This window comes from Ailuropoda melanoleuca, chromosome 2 (genome assembly GCF_002007445.2).
Source record: "Ailuropoda melanoleuca isolate Jingjing chromosome 2, ASM200744v2, whole genome shotgun sequence".
Lineage (NCBI taxonomy): Eukaryota > Metazoa > Chordata > Mammalia > Carnivora > Ursidae > Ailuropoda > Ailuropoda melanoleuca.
In genome coordinates, this window is record NC_048219.1 from 55,361,425 (window position 1) to 55,387,873 (window position 26,449).

At 41.0% G+C, this 26,449-nt stretch overlaps 1 protein-coding gene across 1 annotated transcript in view; it reads right to left on the minus strand.

Annotated features, from left to right (window-relative positions):
* LOC100470134 (uricase) overlaps nucleotides 1-26,449 on the minus strand; it is a 79,396-nt gene that overhangs the window by 47,741 nt on the left and 5,206 nt on the right. The window lies entirely within an intron of this gene.

Here is a 26,449-nt window from a genome sequence, read left to right on the forward strand (position 1 = left end):
AACTATGATATAAATAAACAGTTATACATTTGCATTAAGTACGAGTTGCCTAATAAAATTTGAAATATGGGTCCCAATTTCAAGAAAATTACAATCTAACAAGTAATCACAACAATAACCAAAGCCAGCACTAATTGAGCATTTACTATGTAGTGAACAGTCTGCCCATATTTTCTAATTTGATCTTCATAATGATGCTATGCAGTGGAAATTATTATATCTCCATTTTTTTACTGACAAAGAAACTGAAACCTACAAAGCTTCAGTAACTTCCCCAATATTATAGAGGTCATTAAACCTCTAAGGCAATGCTCTTTACTTCTATTCCAAGAGACAACAAAAGAAAAGGATGCAATATAGGATAATATATATATATATGATATCTTAACGCCAATCAAAACTCATGGGACAGAATGGCACCTGTTCAATGAAAAGCAGAGAAAAAGTTAACTTTGTCTTCCTGTCAGAAGCAAAGATAAGCTAAAGGGATGTTGAATACTAGCTTACTTGCATGCTTGAATGTATGAAAAGGTTTGAAAAATATGATTTATCCTCACAGAGAGCATCTGAGTATAAATAATTCCAATAAAATAGGATTAAAAGAAAACTAAAAAGTACAAGATTCCGACTTTAAAGGTGAAGAGGGTCGGAACTTGATCCAATAGGAATGAATGAAAAGGAAAAAGAGAAAGCAAAGGTCAATTGAAGAAGAAATTTTATTGGACTGAAAATACATACAATAGGTGTGAGGTTTCCCCCAAAAGGTAAATCCAGACCTTCTAGAAAAATGGCTTTATCTCAAGCTCAACAGAAGAATCTGAGAGAGAGTAGAATCAAAATCAGAACCATAGGGGCACCTGGGTGGCTCAGTCGTTAAGCGTCTGCCTCCGGCTCAGGGTGTGATCCCAGGGTCCTGGGATCTAGCCCTGCATCGGGCTCCCTGCTCTGCTGGGAGCCTGCTTCTTCCTCTCCCACTCCCCCTGCTTGTGTTCCCTCTCTCGCTGGCTGTCTCTATCTCTGTCAAATAAATAAAATCTTTAAAAAAAATCAGAATCCATAGGATAAAGAGTATAAGACTATGACAGAGAGAAGGAAAAGAAGATGCTGGCCTACTAGCAATGCACATTAAGGATGTGCTTCCCAGTGAAGGGGAGAAGGGCAGATCTTAGACCTACCTCCTTGAGGAAGGAAAAATGCTGGAAAGGATTGAACAGCCCCGGTAGTTCAAGGAAATCAAATACTGACCTTGGGAGGAAGGAATATACCTTGGTGTTGTTCATCCCTGTGATGAGGCTTAGGAGTAGCCATAGCAGACCAAAGAAACTAGTATTGTTATCTTTCTCAAGCATCTGCCCAAATCCATTACCCGTCATGCTGATTCCTATAGGGACACTGGGGTGTATCTTTAGGATAATAACATCACTGGAAGGAAACTGAAACTTTTGAGATTATAGGGGATGTTTACATTGATTCCCTTTGGGAGGAAGAGAAGGATATGGGAGATATCAATGAATGAAGTTTAAGTTCTAAACCATGGTTTAAAATACTGGAATTAAAGACTCATGTCTAAGATGGAAGTGTACTTTACGAAGAAGTATAAGATTGTATTTGGCTGGAAACTACTTTGTGTAATTGCCGAGGAAGGAAATTAAAAACAGAAATAAACCTATGGCAATAATTAGGATTGAAGATGGCAATTCTAACACAGAAATTCCAAATCATTTCAGCTGTGCCCTCACACCCTTCTTAGGTGTGAGCTTCTTAGAAAAGCTATTTTCCCCAGTCTATATCACGTGACACTTTCCTCTCCAGCTCCAAATGCATGTGACACAAAAGAAAATGAGCCATATTGCATTCCAAGGCAATACAATTCAGAAGAGAGTTTGAGGTAGGGGTACCACAACGGAGTCTTGGTGCTTGAGCACTTGATCTGAAGGGTTATGTCCACTGGAGACAAGATCATCATTGCCTGCCTTGTGCTTGCTGACACAGAGAATGGTGAGCTGCAGAAGCTAGAGAATGGTGCAAATGCACCCTGAGTTCAAAGGAGCACAGAGAAATACCAATCCCAAATGTCTAGTTGTCAGATGAGTTCCTTGTGGAGCCCAGCTGTTCTCCCTAGTCACATATTCTATGACATACTGCTATATTCTTTCCTTAAGTATCCCATTTTTAGTTTCAGTTGGTTTGAGGAGGTACCTATTTCTTGCAGGCAAACAATTCTCATTTAAGTCATGTAGAAAGAAGAATGACAATGGGAGGGCAGGGTCAAATAATTTCAATTAAAATAATAACTGAGGGGGGCACCTGGCTGGCTCCGTGGGTCAACATGAGACTCTTGATCTCAGAGTTGTAAGTTTAAGCCCCACTTGGGGTGTAGAGATTACTTACAAATAAAATCTTTTAAAAAAATAAATAAAATGAAAAAAGAAAATAGTAACTAAGAGATGGGTCATGCACAATTCCCACAGTCCCACAATCTCAGATGTTTTACATACTAACACAGAATATGGGTCATTAAGGAAGTACACTGGAGACTGTAGTATGGTATGGTAAATGTACTTTCAAGGGAATAAATAGGAAGGATTTGGTGGGGAAAGAATAAGAAGGAGTAACGAGATAGCTTCATATATTTGGACATTTACTAAGTGTCTCATTCAGCTAAAACAATTTTTGATCAATTTGTAGCTAAATACACTATTTCATTTTCCAAAGAGTCGATGAAATGACCAGAGGAATTTCAACTTTGAGCCTAAGACTTGCAAGCAAGGAGGAGTTCACTGGTGAAGTGAAAGAAATGGAGCCCCAGGAGGAAAGTGTCTCTGGATGATTATCAGAAAAAGAAAAGTTGAATGTAGTTCAAGTTAGAAAGTATGAGGTCGAGGTATAGAAAACAGTATGATTCCATGGCAGAAGCTTCTTAAAGAGAATGCAGCTCAAGAGTTTAAGATCAAAAAGAAATTCTGACTATGTGATTTCTCCATGAAGAGGAAAGGGAGAAAGCAATGTAATTACACAGCCTGCTTTCTCACAGGCTCTTCCATAACTTAGGTGCATACAAAGCATGGGAGAAAAAGCCCATTGAACAAAGAAGAATAGAAGAATGGCACCAACCTGTGTATAGAATTATGTGAAACTGTAATATGAAACTTGCTGCAAAAAATGTTAAGGTTAACAAAAAATATTTTGTACTTATATTCAATCAAGATTACATTGGAATTAATAGGAGTTTGTGCGTGTCAAAAAAAAAACACCCCAAAAAACAAAGCAACCTTTGTCTTTTTTACTTCTGACTTTTCAGTAAAGATGAATCGTATTTAAATTAAAAAGGCAGAAAAAAGTGGTCAGGGAGGACTAAATCAAGGCCTCTGCAAAGCAATCCTCAGAGAGCACGCAGCTCCCCACCGTGAATTCAAGTTTCCAGGCTCAACAAATGACCGTGAAAACTACTGAAAGACCAAAGATCATTAAGTAAACACAGAAGACAGGCGAATGTCACTTTCGTTTATAAAATCGAATGGTAGGCGTATTCTTAAATGTAATCCCCAGGATGTTTCTGCGTGGCTCTTAAAAGGGCCAGATTTTTAAGCACTTAACCAAACAATCAACGAGACAATCTGCAGGTGTGAGCATGAACAACTAGGTTCTCTAGGAGTCAGGCATCTCTGACTACCTCGTTTGCCTTTTTTAATAAGAGTTGTAAGACCCGTGGATCATAAGGTTGTAAGAGGTATAGTATAGAATCCTTAGGCAGCAACAAACGAATGCTGCTCTTGATATCCTTACAGTCAAGACAATAACATTGGGTGAATGTGAGTACATTCGAGTGAATTTATGCATTACTCAAAGAGTGGATTTGTGTCACTTTGAAAGGAGGCTCTTGGGGTCACACCCAAGCACTTTTTCCAGTTTAATCCATCAAACATACTCTGTTCTGGACTCTGTGATGAGTAAAAGGAACAACAATGAATAAAACAGACAGTCTCTGCCCTTATAAATCTTACACTTAAGTCTGGCCTTAGCCCTATTCTATAAACATTTTAAATGACTTCAGTGAGTATTCAGAAAACATATCTATTAAATTAGTATATGACAAGCAGGTTAGTGCAACAGCAGATCCAGCAGACGATGAAATTGCATCCCAAGGGAACTTGAAAGGCTGGGTTAATGGGTTAAATCAAGGAATACTAAATATAGTAAGGATAAATGTAAGACTCTGCCCTTGAATATAAAAACCCTGCACAGAGGCCATCTCAGAGGTGTAGGTTAAAGGGAAGTACAGTTTAGCAGCAAATTATATTGAAAATGATCCAGGGGTTTAGGCAAAAAGTCAACATGACTAGACAGTGTGAATGGCTGAAGAAAGAAAAAGAAAAAGCTAATAGAATCTTGAGATGTATGACTAGAACAAATCAGAAAGAGTAAGGAAATAGACATACTCTATCCTGTGTTGGTGACCTAGACGGTTATGAGGAACACAGATTGGAGGATGAGAACAAGAAATTGTCCAGAAGAGTATGGTTCCTGAGACGGTAGAAGGAACAGTGGAAAGAAATGGAAATGCCTATTCCTAAAAGGGCTCACTGGGGACAGGGTGGATATCTTGAAATATATAAGAGACTATTCTGTGGAGATTGGCCTACATTTGTTGTATATAACATCTCGAGGCAGAGCCAGCGTAAAAGAATAGAAAATAGAGTGAGCCACATATAGCTCAAATTAAATATTAGCTGTGTTGTCCAAACCTCTTGTTATGACCTATGAGCTCCACAGGACATAACCCAGGCTCACTCTCCAGCCACTCTCCCTCCTTTCCCCCACCCACTCACTGCACTTCACCTATTGCCATCCTTCCTACGCCTCAAACTCTCCAAACTCACTCCCACTTCCCAAGGCATGCACTTGCTGTTCCTGCTGTCTGAAAAACTTTTCTCTCAGATATGCACATGGCTAGCCTCTTCTGATCAGTAAGGCCATCGGCATTAAACTAATTTCTTCTAAAATGTCTCTTCTGATCACCCTAAGTTAACATCTCCAGGCACTCTCTAATGCAACACCCTTTTATTTATTTCATTTTAGTATTTCTCACTATATGACATTATCTTCATGATGGAAAGTAGATTTTTGCATCCTGTTCACTGTCAAATTCCCAGTCCCTTGTGCCCTGCCTGGAATACTGGGTGCTCGGGATATATGAGTTGAATGAATGAATGTATAGATGGCAAGATCTGGCAGATATGTGTTTGAGTGATAAGACAAAAGCTCGTTGGGAAGGCTGCGGTAGAGGGGAGTCCCACATTGAGAGGTAGAACTGGATGATCTTAAAGTCCTTTTCAAGCCTGAAATTCTATAATTAAGCACTAAATTGTGGGATGCATGATAATTTCACTATTGGTTCAGAGAGGGGTAATTAATGAAGACTGGAGCAGTCATGAAGTTTTCATTGAAGAGGTAGACATCAAGGACTCTTCAAGGGCAGGTGAAATTTAGACAATGGGAATGCAAAGAAAGATATTCTAGGAGAAAGCAATAGCCTGAGCGAAGTCTCAGAGGCAGACCTGAGAGAGAACCACAAGGAGTTAGGCTCGACTAAAGGAGAGGATGTACGTCAGGAACTTGAGAAAAAATGAGACTGGACATGTACGGTAGGGCCACAATGCAAGGTGGGACCTCAAAGCCAAGCTATGAGTTAAACTCAAGGGACAAAACCTGAGAATTCTTGAGAAGATAGATAAACATCATGATAAAGGCAATGATTTAAGGGACATTAGTCTCTGGTAAGGTCTGAGCCCGAACTGATTTAGACTAAATTATGTCCCCTCCGCCCTAAAACAATTTATTTCTATTCTCTTCCATTTTAGGAGGCTCTGACAATAATCCTGATGGGAGATTAGAGGTCCTGACCTAAGACAGTAACCAGTGAAACAGGAAAAGATGAATGTGAAAGACATTTCAAAAAGAAAAAAAAAAGCTGCCAGGATTTCACTTCTAAATTAATAATAACTATAGTTATTTCCATGATGGGAACCCAACACATACTAGGTACTCAGTAACTATTCGCTTATGTACCATAAAAGATCCCACCATTGAACACTGGCAAGATAAATACAAGCCTTTGTGTAAGGATGGTCACGGATTTGCACATACTCTCTTGCTCAGATTCCTTTGTCACCAGTGTCCTGCAGGTGGCTGGCTGATCATGGTCAAGTGGAAATGATATCCTCTATTACAAACAGGTAGCCTCTATGACTATCTGGCTGTGACCTTATTAGACTCATGCTCCATCCAGACCAGTTATAACCTTATGTGACCAGACCTATATAGACAGCACCATAAAGGGATTCAAATGATTTCTTATCCATCTTGCCAGCACCTAGACATTGAAAGGAATGTATTTCTTTCCAATTACTCACTTTAAAAGCCCATCCCTTAGTATCATTCTTCCCACCCTTTGTGACACTTCTCTTTACAAAAGACTTTCAGAAGCCACACACCAGCCAAACAATGACAATGCCTCATCGCTGGCAGCTGAATCCCTTTTGATGCATCATCACAACTTCCTGACTTAGGCCGCGGATGATGAGAGATCAAGATTCCCGCTGGCCCTAACCCCATTGCATGCCTCTTCCTTGTCAACTGGCCTCTCTTCTCCTTGCACTTGACTCGTTTATTTCTAATATTGCTTGATTTTTGTTGTTGTTTCTTCCTCCAGTGTTTTCCAAAGCTCTTGGAAGGAAATGTTAACTATATTAGTATTATTTAAATGAATTCAGGATGCTGCCCCTTGAGAGCCCAGTTGAATTTGGGAAGGAGCAGAGCCTGGTGTAACAGCTCTGGAACCACACAGCCTGGGTTTGAAACCTGGCTCTGCCGATCCGCAGCAATTACCAGCAGTGTGACCTTGAACAAATGATTTAACCTCTCTAAGCCACTTTCTAAACTAAAGAACAAGAACGTTAATAAGAGGAATAAGATAATCTATGTAAAACACTTAGTACCTAGCACATAAGGAATTTCCCCATTTTCCATTTTAAACTGTCAGAACAACAAATATTAACTACGTTAATTAATCTTATTAACTGGGAGTTGCGGAAAAGTAAAGGCTCCAGGTGTAGTGCCTTCCACCACCTGCTCGATTCCACGAAGAAATCAGTCTCACAGGTGAGTGTAAATAGAGTAAAGGAAACACACCATGCCCTTTATTTGAATTGTTCCCTTTCTCCAGGGTGATAGCGTTTTCTCACTAACAAATAGACAAATAAAAGCCAGGTTTTTTTTGTTTTTGATTTTTTTTACTTTATCTCACACTTGAGGAATCGGGAGGAAATGAATGGGAGAAAGACATGCTCTCAGAGAAGAGGAAGTAAAGCCATCAACCTTCCCAACATCCAGGAAAATTCTTTGCAATTCGGGGCAACATTAACAAGCCGCCTGAAGGGCGCTGCCGCCATTATTTGCAGAGCAAACAGGCAGGAGGCCCTTCCAGAGAGCAGGGCCTTGGAGATTTAAATTCCAGTTCTGCCACTTTCCAGGCAGCCTCGGGTGATTTACTTTAATCCTCAAAGCCTCGTTTCCTCATCTGTGTGTTGGAGAAAATTAAGAAAAATAACATATGTGACATTCTCATGCAAGGTAAGCAGGCAATGTACATGACGTCTCTCCCTTAGGGCCGTGGTAGCTAAATAAAACGGTGTCCTCATCAGGGTGTCTAGGCTACATCATCTGCGGTGCACACGGTACCTTGGTACAAAGGAAGACTTTGTATCTGGATATTAGGCAGGCAGGTGTTCAATCAATATTTGATCATTTGTTTTGGCTTCTGTGGAAGCACTCCATGTACCCACTATCTGGTCTAGGATCTCCTTCCTCACATGTGTAGGCAGGGAAGCCACCAGCCTCCCAGGTCTGCACCATGCTCACCTAATCCCAAGATCCTGTCTAGTTCATTCGCCACTGATTTTCTTCATTTCCTGTAGTCTCAGAATGTTTCCAGTGGTTTGGCAGGAGAGATGTCCAAGGAAGGCAATCTTTTTTTATATGTTTGGAGTGTGTGAAGCTTCCACTATGTTTAATTTTCACTCTACGACTGGGAGGCATTTCAAACAGAACTGAAGGAAAAGCAGTAATTTAAATGATTATCCTAAACAATAAATTGCTCTGAATGTCACATATGTAAAACCTTCTGAAAAAAGGGGGCTGTCTCACTGTTTTCCACTTTGGGTAAGAAGAGTGTCATAACCCGTAGAGGCTATGGGTTCATGAGGGGATGGTGAGCTGCTGATACGGGGGAGTGTTTGATGCATATGTTATAAGGGAGAAATACATCAATTAATTTTGAAATGACTTCATCTTATATAGATACATTTTTTGCATTGCTTTTCTATTTTTTATCATAGTTTTACATTTTTTTCAGTTTTAAAATATTTTTCTTCTTATTAAAAAAGGATACATGTTCACAGATAAGCAAAAGGAAGACAGTACAAAGTACTGCAAAAAAGCAGATCAGAGATTGCCTGGGGCTGGAGGTTGGGGGAGGTGGAATTGATTAGAAGGGACATGAAGAAACTTCCAGGGGGAGAGGCACATGTTTTGCCTTGATTGTGATGGTGATTACAAATGTGTATACACTGTCAAAATTCAAGCTGTGTGCTTAAAGTGCGTGTATTTTGTATGTCCCTTGTATGAGTATGTGTAAATTATACCTTATAGAGCCAGTGAATACTTTTCAAAGTACTCTGTCATCACCCATACAAAACTGTTAATACTCTAAAGTACATTTTTCAAATACTTTTCTATGTATCTATATATATGTATGTTTGTTTACACACAAAAAAATGGTATTTTTTTTAATCAAATGTAACTGGTTCTTATCGATTTTAATCTTTTACTCTCCTGCTTGGAAGTAGATTTTACCGCCATAACCGACTGCGCTCACAGAGCTTGTTACATAACACCCAAGGGAAACAAATGCTTTGGGGAGAGAGAAACAGAAAACTATTTTCACTTGTACAGCTTCCAGGATCTCCTTATTGGTGACTCAATGATCATTGCACACTTAATAGGCAGGGTCTCGCCGTATAAATGTTGGACGGCAGTGTTTGCCGTTGATAATCGAAGGGTAACCAGCTGCTGAGAAACCCACAGGCGGTTGCTGCCGACGGCCTGGACTACACCACACGCGCCTCTGAAAATGTGATCCTACCTGTATGTGTGTGCCTGATGGACAACTATACCAGCCTCTGCATCTAGAGTTTTACTAGACATTTTAAAGGAGAGGACAACAGAAAAATCTGACTCCTTCCTCCAGCGGCAAAGCTATCATTTTCCAGAGGTAATTGGAAGACAGGGAAAGCTCTACGCTCCTAGAGTCTCTAGCTGGGTCTAAGAATTAAACTGACATAAAACTAATTAACAGGAGAAAATCATACCCATTTTATTTAATATGAGTTTTATGTGACATGGGAGCCTTCGTAAGGAAATGAAGACCCAAAAAAGTGGCAAAACCTAAGTGCTTTTACACGAGGTTGGTCATTAGAGACAACTGTGGAAAAGTTACTTAAAAATATGGGGAAGCTAAAGGAAGAAAAGAGTCATTTTAACAAGGTCTGTTTGTACAGAATTCCCTCAGGTTGACTACCCGATTCTGGTGATAAGAATGGTTTTTTTCCTCCAGGTACAGGGCAGACATCTTTCACATGGGCGTTTCATCTCCGGCTTTTAGGAAGAAAAGGGAAGGTCAGAACGCCCTTCTTGAGCCGGCTGTTTTTCAAATGCCTTTAGCTCGCAATAATCCGTTGCCAAAATGGCATATTTTGGAGTGACATTGTGGTTTCCTTCCTAATTCTGAACCCCTCGGTGCCAGCTCCTTCTTGTCTGCGGGAGACCTCGAGAACTGGGAAGGAGCCCGAGAAAGCGGAGTGGAACCATCCCCGCAGTTAACATGGATGTGAGCGCACAGACCTAGTTATCACCTGCCCTGCCTCTGCGCTCGTGCGTGCAGGTACGCCCACCAACGACGCATACCTCCCATCAGGGGCGTTAGACAAAGCTTCTAACCGGAGGGTAATCTGTCTGGGGTTAACCGGTTCCTAGAGAGCAGGAAAGGAAGCTGAAAAAATCTAGCCACGTTTCCCAGGGACAAAATAATGTGGGCCCATTGACAGGAAAACAGAAACAGAAATCAGGCAGCAGTCAGGTTTCATGACTCACTGAGAGCAGCGCCCAGCAGCTCAGACCACATGCAGATGAGGGGTTAATGAGAGCCTCCTGGTGACTCAGTCTACACACCTCCCCGAGAAAGAAGAGTGCCTGGCCACCACCGGGAGGCTCAAGCACGCTGTAGGCCTTGCCGGTTGTGTCTCTATATCCAAGAAGTCAGATTTGCAGCTTTCTCAGCTCCCACCTGAAGAATGGGTTGGGACCCCGAGGCAGGAAGGCCCAGTTCCTTCGGACCAGGGCTTGCATGAAGACACCGAGAGGCTGAACAAGTTGCCCCGGGTCTGTGTCTGCACTTTGGGGACGGCCGGAGCTGCTCTTGGGCCCTCACCCGGCAGGCAGGTACGCAGCGAAGGCAACACACGAAAAGCGGGGAGTTAGGACACACTGACAACGGCAGAGATGTGACAAACGACAGGGTGGGAAGACAGAACCACTCTAAACTCACAGCTGTCTGGAGCCATTTAGTATTGGGCTAATGGCGCTGGGACCTCAGGCGTTCCTGAGGGCATGGCAGTATTGCAGCATTGGACCATGACTGATGTTCAAAGTGACTCATCAAGCAAAGATCAAATTATGTTCAGAACATTGTGTTTAAGAAGGCAAAGTAAAGCATTTTGGAAAAATCACTTTTCAGAATAAAATGTTAAAGTCACCATTTAAGTTTGGGTTATACTACATGGCTATTAATAGTACCTCCATTTAAAATATTAGGTATATTCTGGGGCCGCCTGGGTGGCTCAGCTGTAAGGTCAGCCTTCGGCTCAGGTCATGATCCCACGGTCCTGGGATTGAGTCCCGCATCGGGCTCCCTGCTCAGCGGGGAGCCTGCTTCTCCCTCTGCCTCTACTGCTCTCTCTGTCTCTCATGAATAAATAAATAAAATCTTAAAAAAAAATTAAGTATATTCTATGTTATTACATTAAAAATCCCATCCAGAGAGAATTGATTTTTATCTTATACAGTCTTACTGTTATATAAATATATATACACATATATACCTATTTTTAAATCATAAATTCCATAGCTTCCTTCCTCTTCCAGGACCTGATGCCATTATTTATCTCCTCCCACGTTTTCAGCCACGTGCTTTCTACTAGACCTTTCTCTTTGGCATATAAGCACGTTCAAGTCTCTCCTGCCTTGAAAATAAAGCAAACAAACAAAACCTGCCTACAGCACCTACGACGGCAGCACCCCACCCCCTCCCAGAACTGACCTATGCCTTTCCTTTCTTTCTTAATCAGACTTTTAGGAATGGTCTGAATCTTGTGGCCACTTGTCCAAGGAATCTTCTCTTGCTAATATCCAGTGCTCTCTATTTAAAGCTTTATTCTTGGGGCACCTGGGTGGTTCAATCAGTTAAGCATCTGCCTTCGGCTTAGGTTGTGATCCCGGGACAGGAGGGAGCCTCGAATCGAATCGGGCTCCCTTCTCAGCAAGAAGTCTGCTTCTCCCTCTCCCTCTGACCCTCCTCCCTACTTGTGCTCTCTCTCTCTCTGTCTCAAATAAATAAATTTTAAAAATCCAAAAAAATGAAGTTTAAACTTATCTTTTGCACCTTTTCATTTGCACATTTCACTGTGCCCCCTTCTTAAGCCATGCATTCCTCCAGGTCCCTGTTTACTGCTCTGCTTTATTTTCTTCCTACCTCTGTCCTACCAGGGTCTCCTTTCATGTTTCCATTTCCCCTCAATGTCAGTATTTCTCGGGGTTCTATCTTTAGATCTCTTTCACTTGAAACATTCTCCCTGGGCAGTCTTACCCACTATTGTTTTGATGACACCCATATCTATGTTTCTGACAAAGTTCTCACTTACATGTGTGTTTACATGCGTCCGAGTGTGTAAACACGCTATCGGAATGGCACTTAAAATGTCCCATATTCAAGACTCCTTTCTGCTCGTCAGAGCTGCTCCTCCTCCGTTTTTCCCTGTTTGGGAACCACTCATCCAGTCACCCAACTTTGGAGGCATCATAGATTCTTCCCTTTCCTTCCTCCACTCATCCAAGTAATCACCGCTTCCTCTTGATTTTGCTTCCTCAATAGCTCTCCTATCTATGCCTCCTCTGTGCTATTTTACTTACACATTGGGTCAGGAGAGGGCCTCAGTCCTCATCTTCACACTTCAGGTCTTGACTCCTGAACGTCTGTGTTGTACTGCTTGGCTTCTCTTTGGAATTTTGCATTAGCTAATCTGGATTTATTCTCACTCACTATCCAGGACATGAGGTCCTGGTTCTGTTGTGCAAGCCAAAGCCCATTCTTCCCCTACTCTTACCAGCACCCTCCCTAAGGATGAGAGAAACAGGATAATTTCTCTTGACTGAGGGCACTTCCTCACAAATCGCAGCCCAATCATAATTAATTTATTATTCTGTATTGGAAAGATTGGTTCCTTCATTGTCTTCCACTTTATGCTCTGAATTATTTTACAGTTCTTTCAGTATCTAGACCCTCAGTGGGCCTAGTTCTAATATCTGCCTGGCCTTTGGCTATTAGCCATGTGTTACTGGCTCATCACATGTCTGTTAATTTTATATCATATGCCAAACAGTAGACATAAAAATATCACAGAGTTCAAGTGTTACCTCCTACCAGGGAAGGTTCCCCCTTTTTCTCTGTTAGACTGAGAGGGTAAGGGCTTGGTTCCTTCAGTTACATGAGAAATTGAGATGTGTTGGGCCTGAATTGCAATTTCACTAAGATTCGCTCTACCTCTGACCGGCCCCTTTCCTAGGGCATGGCTCTCCTGGGCTTGTATTTTTGAGCCTAAGGGTCTCATCTTCTTGGCCCTGACAGATTGCAGGAGAACCAGCCCTGCCGTTCAGAAATTCCAGCCCACCTCTTCAGCTTACCTACCTGTCCCCCACAACTTCAATATCTGGTGAATGTCTTAAGGAGAGATGAGAAACATTTTGAAACAAGGTTCTCCCCAGAGGGTCTTTGTTTCCTAAGCATTTCTAGTGAACTCTGTCTCTTAGAAGCTTTTTCCCTAGCTCTGTAGCCTCCTGTGTGGCGCCAAAATTCAGCAAATATGTTGGGGGGAAACCAGTCATGCATTTGAGTCTCCTCCTTCCTATTTGTCACATCGTCCTATTTGTCACATCATCCTTTTATAACTGCTAAGAACTTTACCGGTTTTTCTTTGCCCCAGCAGAGGTTCTCTGTGTAAGCAATTCCCCCACCCAACGCTCTACACAGAAAATGCCCTCGGGAAAAAAATATCAGATGGAGTCTGCTCACTCTCTCTGGAATTTCAGTGCATGTAATCCTCAGTGATTCCATAGTAACCTGATGCCTTGAAAGTACAAATTTTGTCATTTATAACAGGTAACTGTTGTACGAGGAAGAATGTTGATTTACCATGGTCTGTTCTACTATGTCTGACCCAGAAAAGAAGGTCCCATGTAAGACTTTTTGATACCTATCTCAGTATTTTGTGCATAATACACAATAACATGCCAAGCAAAATTTAAATTTATGAAAAAAGACATCATTTAACTTTTCTTAGCATCATTTCCTCCTAGTAAGATAGTGATACATTCCATAAGTGTAATGCTTAATGCTATACAAAATATTTTCAGTTCAAGAAAGAATATGGTCCATATTCTATATTCATTTAATTCTTACAATACCTCGTCAGTAGGATTCATAATAATGACAAAAAGGATAAAGGTAGCTGCTAGTTACTGAGTACTTACTTTGTGCCAAGCCCTATGCTAAGTAGTTTACATATATTATCTTATTTAATCCCTACAATAAACTGGGAGATAGGTATTTCTCTCCCCAATTCCATAAAGAAACGGAGGCTGGAAAATGTTAAGTGACAGGTCTAAGTGCTGAAAGGTGATAAATGAAAAGAGTTGGATTCAAATACTGCACGTTTAGTTCCCAGTCCTGGATATTTTTCTCTGCACTTCAGCATTTTGTCTAGTATGATATCAGGTTTCCTATAGGGTTCAACTAAAATACCTAAAATTCTTCAACCTACTGTCTTTGCTAAGTACTGCCCAAATATAAATATAAGATATAATTATGAATGAGCTGTCCCAAGATCATAGTGAAAGCTCTTAGAGGTGGGGTAAGGAACTTGAATTGATTTCCTCTTATTGAGGCAGGTGGTTTTGCCTTCTTCAGATGACGTTTCATTGGTCTCAGATCTGGACAGCAGTAATAATTGGTAGGATGAATGAATACTTAGAATTAGAGATGGGTCTGTGGCCACAGTAGTGAGTAAATCTAAACCTCATAGGTTAGGTTAACCTCTGAGTTAACCAGCCATAGATCTAAGAGATCAAATTACATTCTATGACGGAAGACTATGTTGGTAAAAATGAAAGCTGTCCTAATGATGTACTGTCGGTTGGCTAATTGAATTTAAAGAAAAAAATGAAATCTATCCCATTTGTTTCTTTAAAATTCACTACTTAAAAAAATAACAATCTTAATTTCATATGTTAAATTATTTGTTGTCATTTGGAAAAAGAGAAAGATTTACTCCTTAAAAAAAAAAACCAGCCATTTTAGAAACGAAGTGAATAAAATGCACACTTTTTATCATAATGAGCTAGATTTCTCTTTATTCAGAATCATGTATATTTTTGTCATCTATTTCTCTCGAAAATGCTCACAAAAAGTTTCACTGCCATGCTTCTATTCAGGGTACAAATAAGGCGAAGGCAAAGTGAACTGGCGATGTGTTTCATCAGGTATATTGTTAGACAAGGATGGGTGTGTGTTATAAGCTCTAGTTAAAACCCCATCTCTAATTCTTTCCTTATAAAATGCACGTGGGAAATAGGAGATACAAACTTGTCCTCACCGGATAAGAATTTTAGGAAGTAAATGATTACCAAGAGTCCTGAATCCTTTATTATTTCTGCCTGTAAGCTATTATTATTCTCAGCGAGTGGGTGGAATAATTATTATAAACAGCGTAATACTTTCAGGAAGAATTGTCCTTATCTGTTTACCTCCTGTGTGTATAGATCGCATTTGTACAGAGAGATATAGGTTTTATATATATCTCACAGAGATGTTACTAGATCTATTCAGCTGTACACATACATGTGTATATCTATACACCCACGTACATATACGTGTATGTACTTACATACACGGGGGGACAAGGCACTATATATACAACTAAGCTTGTATACATACAGACATGTGTCAAAGTAGGTCTTTTGTGTCAATTGTTATATAGCTATTTCCTGATCTTTCAAGGTGTTTTCAAATCTATTTTATCATTTCCTCTTCACAAAAGTGTGTGATGTTAATAAAAGCAGAAATAATGGTACAAAGAGTTAGGTGAACTATTTTGTCCGTGGTCACGAGCAGAACCCAGATGACAGCTTGGTCTCCTGACTTCCTTCTCACGGTGCTGCCACCCTGGCTTGATAGGCGTCACTCCGGCTGAGTGTGGGAAGGACACCATGTCCTCATTGCCATCTCCTTGAATCAGTCCACTCAGACAAAAGGTCGTTTTAGACAGAAACCTGGTTTTGACTGATTTCTTTCACTGCATTGACCAGTTTAAATAAAATGAGCAAATCAGTGTCTTTGTTTCTGTGTCACATAGACACTGCCTAAATACTGACCAGGTTCAGTAACACTAGCCTCCGTGACCCATTTGAAACCCTGGCCCCTGGATTAAACAAACACCTCTTTCTCTAATTGGAATGTGAGCAAAAGGCAAGACAGAGACGATGAAAAGACAGCAGATGACATCTTCTTAAGCAAACACTATTGAATTACAAGGCGAAAAAAAGCTATTTTTAACCATTGCAACCACGAGGGAGCAAATGTATCGATCGTATCACTGTGTTTTTTTTCCTCCTTGTTGCTAGGATGTGGTCTATGTTAAAGATAGTTGTTGCCTTGGAGAAGATCTTCGCAGAGCAAAGTAGTACTGCCCCCTGCTGACCAAGAGGCCAGGCTGGGGTTTTTTTGTTGTTTTTTCAATTTAAAACAAAACCGCAAAAACAAAACAAAGGCGAGAAGACATCTCTAGTACATAGCTCAGACTTTACCCGCAAAACTGTTATTTCAAGAATATTAGAAACTTACTGAAACAACACTGGATAGTTTCTTTCCTGCTCTATATGGCGACATGAAAGGCAAATTCTGACCAGGTGCCGGGTTTCTCTCCACTTGGGGCTATTTCTTTGTTTTATTTCTTTAACCCGGGGTGAGCCTCGAGAGTAAGATTTTTCTCACCTTGATAATTTAAGCAGTTTGGGTGCCATCTGAATTTCTGAAAAGGCCCAGGGCAGGAAATTGCTTATAATATTAATTAGTGATGTTTGCCTGTCACTAGTTACTTGTTACAGAGGACAGGGAGAAAGAAAGAGAAATCCACAAAGGTTTAGTTTCTTTCACCATGGAAATTACTGAAAGCCCCAACATTAAAGCTGAAAAGTGGCAGGGATTGGGTGGTCAGATTATGGAGGGGCGGGCTCACCTGCTGAATTTGAAGGGCCTGCAACCTATCCAGTCAGCTATGACCAGAGGGAGTAGGATTCAAGAAAGGGGTTGGGAAATGAAGTTATAGACTTAAAAATCATCAGCCTGTATGTCAGAGTTGAAGTCACGGGTGTGAGTGAGGTCATCCAAAGAGAAAATATAGAGAATGAAGAGAAGAAGGCTGAGCATGGAAACTTGGGGAATATCACCAATCATTAAAGAATGGGCAGAAGAGGAAGCATTAGTGGAAACTGAGACAGAATCCTCAGAGTTTGGGGTGGGGGTGGGAGGACTAAGATGAATTATTATCAGATTGACCAAAGGAGGAGAAAATGTCAAGGAGGGAGAAGTCAACAGTCAAGGAGGGAGTGTCAAAAGCCAGAGGGAAACTGGCAAGTCTAAGAACATAAAGAAACCATTGGCTTTGTTATGTAGGAGGTCCCTGGGGACACCAAAAGTGTAGAGTGGTGGAGGCAAAAGCCCAGTTTAGCGACAGTTTAAATAAGAAATGAGAAAGTAAAAGTAATGAGGACAAACAACACTACGAGAAAATTGGCAGCGAAGTAGATGAGAGAAAGGGGTGGTGCCCACAGGAAAGAGTGGGGCAGGAGACACTTCCCTAAGACCAGATGACTTGAATACGCTTGGAAGGTAATGAGGAAGAGCCAGTGGAGAGGGAGAGACAGAGAGAAGAATGAGTGGTTCAGAAAGATTCAAGAGAAGATGGGAGGGGAAAGGATCAAGAGTTTTTTAATGATTTTTTAAAAGATTTTATTTATTTGTCAGAGAGAGAGAGAGAACACAAGCAGAAGGAGAGTCAGAGGGAGGAGCAGGCTCTCCCTGAGCAGGGAGCCCAATGCAGGACTCTGTCCCAAGACCCTGGGATCATGACCTGAGCCAAAGGCAGACGCTTAACTGACTGAGTCACCCAGGTGCCCCACAAGCTGAGTCTTAGTAGAATACATCTTCTCCCGGGACAGCTGGACGGCAGGAAAGGATGTGCAGGTGACTTCTGAACGCTGGTTGGGGGGTGATGATTTCTGGAGGACCACACTGAAATGAGGGTTTAAGGAGACAGGTCAAGGTTTTACTGCTACAGCAGTTGCTATGAGAAATGGAAAATCAAATCTACTAAATCTTCTACTAAAGATTTGTAAAAGACTCCTGGGGCAGTATCGAGGGGACAGACAGTGAGACTGCAGATCAAAACCCAAGGAGACGAGCATCAGCCCAGTGAAGCGCTTTTTCTCCAGCAACAACACGTAAACCAAAGGCATGAGAAGAAAGCATAAGTAACGGGGCTGCTCCAGAGTTCTAGATTGCCACAGCTAAGGGAATGGACAAGAGAGTATTGTCTTGGTGGGACTGTGGCAGTGAATGTCTGGCTGTGGTGTGCCAGAGGAGTGTGAAAGGAAATGAAGCTGGTGTGGAGAGAAGGGAGAGGGTGGAGGGTGGAGGCTGTGGCTGACAGTGTGGGAAACTAAGGTGAGATCCAGGGACACCAAAGAGACTGAAAAGCCCATTTAGTGAGAGAGTAAACTCAAGGAGGTTGTAGGACAAAAGCTGGAGTCTGGAAGGGGTTTTGAGAACTCGGAACCTCTGGGAGAGAGCAATTGTTGGTCTATGAATTGCCGGAGGGGAACATCCATGACACTCTCTGAGGTAGAATGGAACTCAATCCAGATGCCAAAACCCTGAGAGAATTCCTCAGAGAATGTGGCAAGATGAACCTAAGTATCAGTTATAATGATTATAAAAATGGGAATCCGTGATTGGCTCCCATCTTTAAGCTCCTACTCTGTACCAGGCTGTTGATGAAGGTCGTTTGTATATATTATCTCCTTTAATTCCCATTTAGTTGTTGCTACTCCGTGAGGAGTTACTCCCATTTTACAAAAGACGAAAGCGAAGCTCAAAGAGATTAGCAGTTTGCTCAAGATTGCACAGGAGTACACGGTAAAGATGGGATCCAAATCTTCCCCAGGCCATAAGCCCTGTATTGTACAATTTAGTGTTGTGTCCCCAGCAGCTAACAACACCAGGCACATTTTAGGAGCCTAAAAATATTGTTAAGGAAAGAAGGAGCAAAGGAAGGAAGAGAGAACATAAATTAATGACGAAAAAAGAAATGAATAAAGGACTTGAAAGCTCACGTGTTTCTCCTCCACCCCTAGCCTCCCGGGAAGGGTGTGGTCTAATAGGACAGCAAAATCTGATTCCCAGCAGGGAAAACCAAAGGAGCCTTCATTGCTCCCCTCCTCTTCCCTCACCGTTAAACATAAGGTTTTATTTTTAAATCAGAGCCTACACTAAATGAAGTTGCCAACATCAAGCCTTCCTGATTATCTTCCAGCCGTCCTAAATTGTCATGTGGGCCACATAAATAAAACAATTTGTTCTTGCCTAACACAGACCTCTCCAAACACAGATCACCACTATCAGCTTCGTGCCAATCCTCCCTCCACTTCCATTAAAGTAATGAAAAGGAGCTCAGATTCCTCTGAGGACAGAGATAATTAATATGAAAGGAAATGCAGCTGGATTTTGCTGGTGGAACGTTGAAGTGAGAATGTGAAATGTTTTGTGTCTTTGTAAACTCACAGGGAAGTGCTTTCCCACCAAAGTCACTGGAAAGGAGGACATTTTCACAAGTCTCTATTTTTGGCTAAATATTTTTAAGAGTGCAATGTTGTAATGAGCGAAAACTTGGCACTTGAGTGCGGGCTCTTGGAATAGTTTCAAGGACCCTTATCCATCAAACCCAGCCTCATGACACTCCGGTGACGTGTTGTGAAGCCTGTGACTACCAGGGGGCCGACGCCTCACCCTCCAACTAAGGTGGGGGCAGGTAAGCAACAGCCTCAATTTCTTCAGCACAGAGATCAGACCTCCAAGAGGCAGGAAGAAGTACAAAGTGAAGCTCTTGGACAAGTCCCTTCTAGCAAATCAGGCCATTTCAGAGGTCTTTGCGGGAGAGTGTTTCTCCGGTGTCTCTGGGCTGCTCTGGGGATGTGGAGGTGAGGAGGAGAAGTTGGAAGAGGCGGGGACCCATTGCCCATCGTCTAGCACAGCTCTACTTTGACTTGTTTCATGTGCTAGATTTCTAAATAAGGTTTTTTAAGCAAAGATCAGGCTAATTAAGAAAACAAACAAAAATAGAAAAAGCTGTAAGGTTCTTTCTAGTTTTAAAAATACACTCTGATTATAAATCCATGGAGCAACTACCCACGAACGGGAATGCTGTCATCCGCTGTGGTTTAAGGAGATCCACAAGGGTTTGTTTGTTCAAAAATCTATCCTGCAAGGGGCGCCTGGGTGGCACAGCGGTTAAGTGTCTGCCTTCAGCTCAGGGCGTGATCCCGGCGTTATGGGATCAAGCCCCACATCAGGCTCCTCCACTATGAGCCTGCTTCTTCCTCTCCCGCTCCCCCTGCTTGTGTTCCCTCTCTCGCTGGCTGTCTCTATCTCTGTCAAATAAATAAATAAAATCTTTAAAAAAAACCCTATCCTTCAAGATCCTAGATGGAGGATTGAAGGAGGAACGGCAGCTAGGAGAGGTTCAGACTGCTCTGGGGAGGAAGGGGAGCTATCAAGGGATCCCGAGGGAAAGCACAAACTGCCTAAGGACATCGCAGGGGCTCAGAGAGCCTGCAAAGGAGAAGGGCCTTGAACAAGGCTATGAGCACATAGGAAAATTCCACGCTTTAGCTAAGACTGGCCCTAAACACAGTTTAGGCAAAAACCTTGAACTTTTTTCTGGTATCCAAGGAGACATAATTAAGGGGACACAGGTGGTAATCCCTCCTAGAATTGACAAAAATTCCTCAAAGCTTTGAATACTAGGTTTGTGTCAAACAAACAAGCTTGGCTAATCAGAGGAAATCAGCAACTCCAATTAGATAAGATGAGATAAATGTTTAAGAACTTGGGGCCTGGATGGGAAGTGGAAGGATAAGGGACATTATTAGATCCTTGTCTATTTTAAGCCTGAGGAAGAGAGCAGATGGTGATTCTCAAATCCAGGGTCAATATAGAAAAGGTAACATTCTATCTTTGTAATATTTTATGTGACCAGGATTTTTTAGCTTATGAATAGTAAAGCCCAAGGACAGAGGTAAAGTTATTGTTAGTAGAAAAGTAGAGATTGAAGATAATTCAGACATTAGGCTATTTCTTTTGATTCTTGAATATCTGTATTCTCTCAACAGCAGCTCTCACATAATAGGTGTTGAATAAATACGTGTTGAATGAACAAATAATGAAAAATATTTTTTAAAGATTTTATTTATTTGACAGAGAAAGAGAGAGCACAAGCAGGGGGAGCGGGAGAGGGAGAAGCAGGCTCCCCGCTGAGCAGGGAGCCCTATGAGGTGGGGCTCGATCCCAGGACCCAGAGGTCATGACCTGAGCTGGCGGCAGACACTTAACCCTGACTGAGCCACCTAGGCACCCTAACAGTGAAAAATTCTTGTGCGTATTAAGCCATGGGATCACTGAAGCCTTTCCTTACTGAGGCCACCAATACAGTCTTCTAGGGAGCGCCAGGTGAATCCTTGCGCAGTCTCACATTGCTGTTAGCTGAACGTCATCACTATTATTACATGTTTTAATATCCAGAATCAAGGATTCCTTCGTGGAAGGGTTGTGTAGGGGTCTCTGTAACCCTAAAAATGTGCTAAGCCCCTTGCTAGCAGCGTATATAGAAACCACAGTTTGCTTCCAGGGACAAGCCTTTGGGATAACAATGTTGAAATTTTCCAATAATTAATTATAAAAATAAACTTCAGTACAGTGGCGATGCAGTGCATTTAAAGCAATTCTAGGAAAATATAAACAATTGCAATGTAAATAGAGTTTTCTGGAAAGCAGAACTGGTGTGAAGGCTGAGTTTCTATACATAAAAGAAAAGAAAGCAAGTTTTTATTGCATTTCTTGTCAAAAGATCTTCTTGGTTGGAATTTTGAGACGAGATTAACACAGTCAAGAAGGGCCTGCTCTTTCAGAAGATGAAATTTTGTGAAATGGGATATGTTTCTACAAACACAGAATGTTAATTAGAATCATATTTACATGTCTGTTCCCAAATCTCATCATTCTTTTGTTTAAATAACAATTTCCCTGATGATTACTGCTGAGCCAACTGTTGAATATTTAAAAAAAATTATTCCCTGCTTAGTGTTCAACTTTTTTATTGTGCTGTAACCTGTCACTAACGACACACCTTGATCACACCAAGCATCCTGTACATTACTAACCAATTCTTATTTCATGAGGGTGTGCCTATTCCAGACAAGATGGGATGATTATAAACCCAGAATCCAGCTGTCTAGCCATCCATCCTACTTTTACCTTTATCTGCTTTTATGCTATTCTATTAAAAAAGAAAGGTGTCAGGATATCTCACTCCTCTGCTCAAAACCCTTCAGCAGCCCAAACCCCAAATCCTCACATAGTCTGTAAGCTCCTGCCTGGCCTCATCTCCCGTGACCCTGCACCTGGCTCACTCTGCTGCAGCCACACTGGCCTTAAATAAGCCAGGCACACACACACACACACACACACTCACACACTCACACACTCACACACACACACATATTCTCTGCTCAGGACCTTTGCACTTGCTGTTACCTGTGCATGGAACATTCTTCTCCCAAATGTCCCTGTGGTTTGCTCTGCTTTTCCACAACTTCTCTCAAACATCACCTCCTCAGTATCTAACAGCTCCCCTATTTAACACCATAATATTACTCCCACTCTGGACATTCCCAACCCCTTTCCTCTGTTTTATTTTTTTCTCCTTAGTTCTAACCACCATCTAAAATAATATATGGGGCGCCTGGGTGGCACAGAGTTTAAGCGTCTGCCTTCGGCTCAGGGCGTGATCCCGGCGTTATGGGATCGAGCCCCACATCAGGCTCCTCTGCTGTGAGCCTGCTTCTCCCTCTCCCACTCCCCCTGCTTGTGTTCCCTGTCTTGCTGGCTGTCTCTATCTCTGTCTAATAAATAAATATAATCTTAAAAAAAATAAATAAATAAAATAATGTGTTTTATCTTAGTTTCTTTCTTATCTATCCCCTCACTAGAGGATAAGCTCTGTGAGAGGAAATATAGTCCTCTTTTTGTTCCCTGCAGTACCCCAGCATCTAAAAGAGTGCCTGGTATCCAAAAACTACATGTACAGATTTGTTGAATGAAATGCATGAAGTCAAATAGCACCAATCTCCTGAACTAAGAATAAATAGAAAAAAGGTGAAAAAATATGTAACTTCAATTCCTTAGGCTTTACTACTTTGGATCAACTGCTTTTGATACAGTTAGAACACCTGTATAATTTGAAGCTTCTGATTAGCAAATATTTTTCATTCACCCAGAGGTTTCTATCTTCCCACAAAAACTTCCAAAGATGATGTGATGAGTAGAAAAAATATTGCTTTGTATTTCATCCACTTTCTCTATTTCTTTTTATCACTTTAAAGGCATAATGAGAGGGATCAGAAGTAAAAGCAAAAAATATAGATAATGCCAAATTGGGCAAACTGTCCCTGAAAAAAAAAAGACAGTTGGTCTTATCAATGGAAATTATTATGCATGGCCACAACGAGGTTTTCTTCAATGAGGCACCCTACCTGGTTTGGGTTATTTAAGCCACTTAATTCAAATGAAAATATGTTCTCCCCAGATTTTATCTACTAATGGCCTGGAAGGTAATTCTCTTACACAAGGAGGCAGTGTTGCTCAGAAAAACTCTACATTCTACTTCCCTAGCTAAGTCGTGGCTATGAATCATCACCATACACCCAAAACCACTACAGAAAGAACTAGCATAATTTTCCATATGACTATCTGTTCAACCTCTCCAAAACGCATTACCTTCTGAACGAAAGTTGTTGCAAGAAACCCAACACAAATGTATTTTTAAAATCCCACTGGAAGGTGCTCTGTTTGAACGTTCACTCAATACAACCTTGCTTCAGATCCAGATTTTGCCTTCCACGGGATCTCCAATAAGGCTTTCTTTCAAGAACGCTTTTAAAAGGTAACTTTAAATGAAAAAAGCAGGCCTCTATAGCCTACAAATTTTCAAGTGTTAAACTTGTTTCAGCAGGAAGTAGAGTCTTACTTCGTTTAAATTAAGTCTGCAGCTATCTGGGCATTTGTTGGCAGTGCTAGTGTGAGTACTAAGGATTTCCCTTCTCCTGCTCTTTCAGTATCTCATTAATTCACTCTTAGAGATAAAGAAATTGACAAGGTATGCCACGGAGATTAGAGTGACTGCTGAACAAAGTCACAATCAACCAGAGTAATGGGTTTTGCTTGTGAAATCAACTCTCAATTACTCCCTATGTGGATTACTATTTGGTACATTTTCTAGCGGAATGTTAATACCAGCCTGGCTTTCTGCCGCTATCAGCATTCTCCCAAACCCACTCGCCTGCTCCCAGCTGATGGGTGCTTCTCAAACCAAAGTCATTATAAATACCACCCGCCTAAAGCCGATCATGATTAGGAAGGAAAATGCGCTACAGGATAATAATGCAACACATTCCAAGACCAAACAAACTACCCAAAGTTTTTAATAATTAGCACCACAATGTCTCCTGCTTCCTAGGGTACTCGTTGCTAATAGAATTGTACCTTTTTTTTTGAAGACACGATATTTTTTAGGCATTCTTTTATTTTTGTAGTTTCATGCTTTTATTTAAATTCCAGTTTGTTAACGTAGAGGGTACTATTAGTTTTAGGAGTAGAATTTAGTGATTCATCACTTACATATAACATCTCATGCTCATCACGAGTGCCCTCCTTAATCCCCATCACCCATTTAGCCCAGCCCTCCATTTGCTCTCTATAGCTAAGAATTCGTTTTACAGTTTGCCTCTCTCTTTTCTCCCCCATGTTCATCTGTTTTGTTTCTTAAATTCCACATATGAGTGAAATAATACTGTATTTGTCTTTCTCTGACTGACTTATTTCACCTCGCACAATACACTGTAGCTCCATCCACATCATTACAAATGGCAAGATTTCATTCTTTTTGATGGCTAAGTAATAGTCATATATATATATATATATATATATATATATATATATATGCCACATTGTCTTTATCCATTCATCAGTCAGTGGACATTTGGGCTCTTTCCACAGTTTGGCTATTGCTGATAATGCTGCTATAAACATCAGGGTGCATGCACCCCTCTGAATTAGTATTTTTGTATCCTTTGGGTAAATTCCTAGTGGTGCGATTCCTAGATCATAAGGAAGTTTTATTTTTAACTTTTTGAGGACCCTCCATACTATTTTCAAGAGTAGCTGCACCAGTTTGCATTCCCACCAACAGAGTAAGAGGGTTCCCCTTTCTCTGGACCCTGACCAATATCTGTTGTTTCCTGTGTTGTTAATTTGAGCCATCTGACAGGTGTGAGGAGATATCACATTTTAGTTTTGATTTGTATTTTCCTGATGATTAGTGATGTTGAGCATATTTTCATGTGTCTGGATGTCTTCTTTAGAAAAAGTGTCTGTCCATGTCTTCCCATTTTTTAACTGAGTTATTCATTTTTTGGGTGTTGAGTTTTATAAGTTCTTTATAGATTTTGGATGCTAACCATTTATGAGATATGTCATTTGTAAATATCTTCTCCCATTCTGAAGGTTGCCTTTTAGTTTTGTTGATTATTTCCTTCATTGTGCAGAAGATTTTTATCCTGATGAAGTCCCAAGAGTTCATTTTTGCTTTTGTTTCCCTTGTTAAGCAAACACCTAAAGGCTTAATTCAGGACCCTGGGTGACCCAATGACTTGCATTTTAACAAGTTGGTTTGGAGAAGAACAGGTGTGTTTAGAGCTCTCCCTGGCTTCTTAGGAATAAATCCAAGGAGCATTCTTCCAATCATTGCTTATCTCCTCTTCAATTCTCTCCTCTATTCCAAATCAAGGTTGACGTGTGTTTTAATTCGATAAAAAGTTGTTTATAAGAAACTTTTCCAATCTCAGGATAACCTGGGCATGCCTTAGTATTAAAAAGCAGGATTCATCAAAAAATTGAACAGTCAAGATAGTACAAAACCCACTGGGGCCAGATATAATATTTTTTTCTATTACACGTGAATAAGAAAGCTTAAATATGTGCTCCTGAGTAACAACAAAGACAAGGAAACTGGTGTTTACAAGGAGACCCAATACTTAGTTTCAACATATAAATCACTGGAACTTAAGGAATGAGCCAGTGAGTACAGGAACATCTTAGTGACTATTACGTGAGTCCAAGTTGGGCACTCAAGGTTTTGTTAGAGAATATTATCATTGTCCTTTGTGACGCAGACCATCAATAAATGCGTATCTGGAAAAAATGTGGTGCTGACCATAACTGCAACATTATTTACACTCCAGGTTCTTTCCAAAAAATGCAATTTTGCACACGTTGCTGCCAAACTCACATTGGCAGCTCGCAGACTGGAAATATTTAATAAGAGTTGCCTCCCAAACACGCTATACATTTATTTCTCTAGATCAGTGATTTTTCACTTTTTAAAGGCAAAGATTGCTTTCTTCAAAGGAAATCATATTTAGAACCCCAATTTTTAAGTAAATAAAATAAGACTACCCTGGTTAAAATGGGGGTAGAGGCCCAGAGCCCCTTTCCCACACACTGCTGACAGACCCCCAGTAAAACCTCTGTGCCACCCTAGAGCTCTGAGTGGTTTGAATCCATGGCTCAAGATATTCTCAATCTTCTTGTTGTAGCAAACGAAACCATCAGAGA